This window comes from Triticum aestivum, chromosome 7A, assembly GCF_018294505.1.
Source record: "Triticum aestivum cultivar Chinese Spring chromosome 7A, IWGSC CS RefSeq v2.1, whole genome shotgun sequence".
In the NCBI taxonomy this organism is placed as follows: domain Eukaryota; kingdom Viridiplantae; phylum Streptophyta; class Magnoliopsida; order Poales; family Poaceae; genus Triticum; species Triticum aestivum.
Window position 1 is genome coordinate 714,252,757 of NC_057812.1, and position 5,663 is coordinate 714,258,419.

Consider the following 5,663-nt stretch of genomic DNA (forward strand, 5'->3'; position numbering starts at 1 on the left):
AAGGTTTAGATTAATTAATTCAACCAAACCCAGGACAAAGACATATGGTCAAGCACATGATCAATATGCAGGTATTAACAGAAATTTTGGACTAGTAATTGGTCCAAAAAATACTACTAATTCTGCGACAAAACCACGAGCGAACGACAATGGATAATAGCCTTTGTGGGATTGACGTGATAGGGTAGGGTTGGCTATACTGCCGATGGCAAACTCCAGGCTAATAATCTGAAGCACAATACGTAAAATTGATCAGCAATAAGGACCAACCGACATGCATAACATGGCCCGGAGGTTGTTTCTAATCAGCCAGGCTGAGTCGGGCCACAGGCCCACAGATGCAGGGGGCCTAAATTTAATGCAGGCAACCAAAAAGGTCCTGATCGAAAGCCCTTCGAGTATTCGCGTCCAAGAAAAAAGAATAAAGGGGTATTGTTGGCTTCACCTTCAAGGAAAATATAATCTTATAGGTTTGTTTGGATCAAACTTAAACTCTTTATTCAATCCAAGTGTAAAAACTTAAAGCGGGGGCTGCAAAAACTTAAACTGTCTATCATATCTGAGGTGATATTCATGCATCATGGGACGTCACTGCTTGGTAGCGCTTGACCAAACGACGCAGGTTTATGAAAGAAGATCCGCCCTCCTGGCTGACCTCTCGCACCTTCGTCGCGAGCGCCGTCGCCCTCCTCCGCCTCTCCGCCGCCTCGTCTCCTCCGCCCATGATGCTCCTCACCGCCTCCTCCACCACCCCTCGCTCCACCACCGCCACCTCCACCCCCTCCTCCTTCGACCACTCGACCCCGATGCTCACGCCGGTCTCCATCGAGCGCACGGCCAAGGCCTCGTTCACGAACTGGAGCGCCAGGTGCGGCCATGTCACCATTGGAAGCCCGGCCGCAACCGCCTCCATCATCGAGTTCCACCCGCAGTGCGTCACGATGCCGCCCACTGACGCGTGGGACAATATCAGCTGCTGCGGTGACCAGCCCCTGATCAGCAGGCCGCGACCGCTGACCCGGGCCTCCAGTTCCTCAAGGAACCTGCGGATCTCCTGGTCCTGTCCGGCATTCTCCGATGATACCACCCAGATGAACGGGTGCTCTGACGCCTCGAGGCCAAGGCCGATCTCCATGACCTGCTTTGGAGCCGCGTGCACGGCGCTGCTCCCGAAGCTGACGTAGATGACGGAGGACGACTCCTTGTCGTCGAGCCACCGGAGGTACTCGTCGGCGTCGATGGTGGGCGCGTTCCCTCTTGCCGCCAGCGCCGCCGCGTTCTGGTGATAGTGGAACAACGACACCGGACCGACGGCCCACACGTTGACGTTCCTGACCTCCATGCAGCTCATGACCGTCTCCGGCTCTAGCTCCAAAAAGGTGTTGAGGATGACACCATCGACCTCGACACATGCCCGCTCGACAGCGTATGCCAGCTTCTCGTATGCCAGCTTCTTGCACGCCGGTAGCCGCAGGAACCCAGGGGCCGCGGTGGGCATTTTCACCTCAACCGGCTCCTCGGGGATGAGGTGCCAGTAGGGGTCAATGGCGGCATAGGCGTTGCGAATGGCCGCGGCATGGTGCTCCGTCTGCAGGCAGAGGAGGCAGCAGGCGGACATGCCGAGGAAGCTGAGCCGCGGGACACCGAGGCTGGCGGCGAGGCCGGTGGTCCACGGGTGGCATATGTCCGACACGACGCACGTCACAGGCGGCGCGTGCGCGCGGAGGTGGTGCTCCAGCGGGGCCCGGAGGCGCGACGCGGCGAGGAGGTAGGCGGCCTCCTGGTCCGGGGGGATCCGGTCGACGTCGTCTGTGCTGGCGAGGTCGAGCGGGAGCTCCACGAGCCGCACCGGCAGGCCCGACGACTCGACCGCGGGGCGGAGGCGCGCGGTGTACGACGGCGTGACGACGATGCTAGCGAGCGCGCCGTGGGCGGCCAGCTGCAGCGCGGCGTCCACCGCCGGGATCAGGTGGCCGTGGTGCATCAGCGGAACGAACACGAAATGCGCTTTGGCAGCGCCTTCATCGGAGTTTGCTCCCCGGCAGGCCATCCTCTCACCGTCCACGGTGTGCCTTGGGCGTTGGAATGGCGGTGTGTTGCTAGCCCGTCGTGCTAAAAGATGGCCGGGTTTGGGGTTGGATCGCCACAGGCGCAGATACCTGCAGGCGGCAGCCATCCTATCCTATGTGATCCTAACCTGCTGTTATATGGCCCTGTATGATATGTTTAAGACTGACCAGGTTACATAGTATGTTAAGACTGACCAGGTCTTGGCTTTGGATCATTTGCTTGTCCACTGTCCTGTCCACGCCATCAGCGATGGTACCAAGGCCAGGGTCAGAGCGATTGTTAGACGAAAACCGAAAAAACTACAACATGCACGGCTAAACATCCAGTTGCTGACTGTCTGACGGCGAAGCACCAAGATGCTTCGTGCCACCAAGAGTTGTATCTATTCTTATTAGTTTAATATTTGGTGTTAAATTTATTTTTCATAGAGAGGGGCGCACCCCAACCAAGCTGAAACCAATATAGCGCTCACATAGATGCAGGTCAAAGTGAACCATACTGCTGAAACAGGGGATCACTGTATGCTTCATAAGCTGTACAGAGGGAAATCCTTTTTTTTAGCAATACTGTATATAAACCGTATCAGTTCGTGCACTTTACAATGAACAAGATGGTAGCTAGGTTTTCAAGATGATATACAGGCTTAGTCTTGCGAAGATGCTCATGAGGATAGGGTATTCGTGTGTACGTTTACAGGAGTAAGTGTATGTGTATGTGTGTGTATATAAATGTTTGCGTCTGTATTGTGTTAAAAAAAGAGAGAGACGTGCGTGTGACTAGTCTCAAAGACGCGAGGCCGAGTCAATGACGACGAGACGAGACGAGCGAGGGAAAGAGAAAACGTAGACGCGCGCAGGTGAGGTGTCGGTCGTCTACCGCTAAAACGTGTACGCGTACGTATTTGGGGACCCGTTTACAAGTGGATCTCGATCTCAAGGTTTGCAAAACGGCCGACTCGTTTACGGCGTGGCTGCATGCCAATAAAGGGAGAAAGGGGCATATATGTACTATATGGTAGTATACGTTTATATATGGTAATATATATGTTCATATTGTACGTATTCGGGGACAAAGAAGGCAAGTCACGACCAATGAACGAACTCATCCCACTCCATATAATATCTTCCCATCAGACCGACTCGATCACACGGTCGCCGCTGCCCAGAGAAAAACACAAGCTCCGTCCGCCATCTCTGCTCGCTCGCTTGCTCGCTTGCAGATGGCGTCTGGATCCACTTCTTCTTCTTCCGACGGCTCTCACTCTCGGAGGGGGCTCATCTCGTGCTTGCACAGCCTCAACTGCCGTCACGAGTATGCCCTCTTCCCCACGACGACAATTTGTGCCAAGCCACGCGCAACCTCATCGTCGGTCTCTACGACCAGGCGTTCCGCCGGCTCCGGCTGCCCTGCAAGGCCATGCCCGACCTCTACGGCCTCCTCAGCACCGACGGCCTCTGCCTCGGCCCCCTCGACCCCGTCTCCAACATCATCCTCAACACCCTCGCCCTCCTCCCCACCACCACCCTCGACGTCGAGCCCAAGACGGAGTCCGATGAGAGCACCCTCGCCCTCCATCCCACCACCACCCTCGACGCCGAGCCCAACACGGAGTCCGATGAGATGGAGTCCTATGATGAGAGCACGAGGTCCGAGAAAAAGAGGCACATACCCGGTTTCGACCCCTAGCACGAGGTTGCATGCAGGTCCAGCCACAGTCTCATGGCTTTCCTTGTGGCATACTTTGGATGCCTCAGCGAGCCACAAGCCTTCCGCTACCTCTACAGGGCCAACGCCAATCTCCTCCTCGCTGTCAAGCTCGTCCAGCACGATCTCTACCATGCGGAGCCGTCCAAGGCACTCGACCCTGAATCCGACAGGACCAAGGCCGCCCTTGAGTGTGCAGCCACCGAGGCAGGCCACCGTTCGCCCGCCACCTTGGTTCAGGTCATGGCAATCCGGCTCAAACATGGCGACCTCGACCTCTTCAACAAGCATCTGTTTTCGGCCAATGGCACCCCTCTCACGGCTGAGGATGTCCGAGCAATCCACCGTGTGCTGCACATGACCATGACCCCGATGTGTGTCGCCAACATTAGCAACACCAAAGATGGGCTGGTCGTCCATGTCCGTCACAACCTCGATGACGGCGCTATCTCGTCCGAGACAAAGCCCCTTGTCGTCTCTAGTAGTGCAACCGCTGGCGCCAGGATCAGCTCCACCACCTTCCGCCTGGACGGGACCGCCATCTCGTCTCTGCAGTCCGGACTACCTAGCAAGCTGCAAGCTTGCCTCACGATAGCAGATTTCCAGAAACACTTTCTCAAGGCCTCGTGCGGTGGCGACGACTGCGATTACCTGCGCTCTCTCAAGATGTACCTCCATGGCATGATCCACCACATGTACGTCCAAGCCTTCAAGATGCTGGACGCACCCTCGGGCTCTCTCATGCGCGGCATCCTCATGGCCGGCCACTTCTATGGCCCCTGTGACCCTCTCTCCAACATCATCATTAACTCAGTCTGGCATGAGACCTGTGGCTCCGTTCTCCCGGCTTCTGACCGCATGATGTTGAAAGAGTACAATGACGTCATGGACCCCCTATCTCTGATCTGCCTAGTTGTCTGTTCCCTCGAGGGGCTTGCAAACCTTGCCTTGTTCGCCGACCCCCAGTCCTCAATTGCTTGTGCTCTAGAGAAACTCTGCAGTGCAAAATGCGACCTTGTTGACATGTTATCATCTACAACAAAGAGGTCTGAAAAGAACCCCTTCCACGAGGCGGCCATGGCTGCTATTCACCCGTTGCCCCTTCAGCTGGGCGAATTTCACCAGATGCTGCTGCTCGAGCCCGATGGCCGAAGCAAGCTGCTCTCACATATAACCAAGGCGCAAACTAGTGGTGTTGTGTTGTGCGTCGATGACATCAGAGCTCTTATGTCGGCCTTATGGTTCGAGTTCAAAAAAACATTCAGGTCTCAAACTAGTGGCACCGTGCAAGCTCCTGCCCCTGAACTTTGTGCAGAGGCCGCCTTGAGGGTGGTATCAAGCGAGAGATCACAGTATGAGGAGCGGAGGAGCTGGTTCCGTTCAAAGATTGAACAGTTGCTCAAGGATTACACGGACCAACATTTTTGGGTAGGCATTGAACTTCCTCTTCTGTTTTCAATCATTAGTTGCTACTTACATACGTATATTGGCTTTACCTTGATTTGACCAACAAACACTCTTGCTTTTTAATTTTTTGCTTGCTGTAGGGACCAAAGTATGAACTTGATTTTATAATTTGTATGGAGCAAAGCGCCCATGGCATTTACCCCCGCACTGATACGTGCTTCCACGTGAACTTCATGGCAACTTGTGATGAGAATGTTTCGAGGACCCTATTTTACGCCGAGTTGTGGGACATAACACGCAAGCCAAGGACAGCAGCATTCTGCTGCCCTCTGCCCTATGCATATGCGGGTAAGTCCTCTACTTTTCTGCCGCGGCACGGCTGATTAGCAAGTGATAGCGGCATTTGATTAGTACTTTGGGTCACGGCGATCTGCTTCTCACGATGCTTGAATGCACTATTCATCATGAATCTGAATTGGCTT

The 5,663-nt window shown here is 54.9% G+C and overlaps 1 pseudogene; it reads right to left on the reverse strand.

Moving 5' to 3' along the window:
• Positions 1-553: 553 nt before the first annotated feature.
• On the reverse strand, positions 554-2,011 carry LOC123149611 (UDP-glycosyltransferase 73C5-like; annotated as a pseudogene).
• Positions 2,012-5,663: the final 3,652 nt, after the last annotated feature.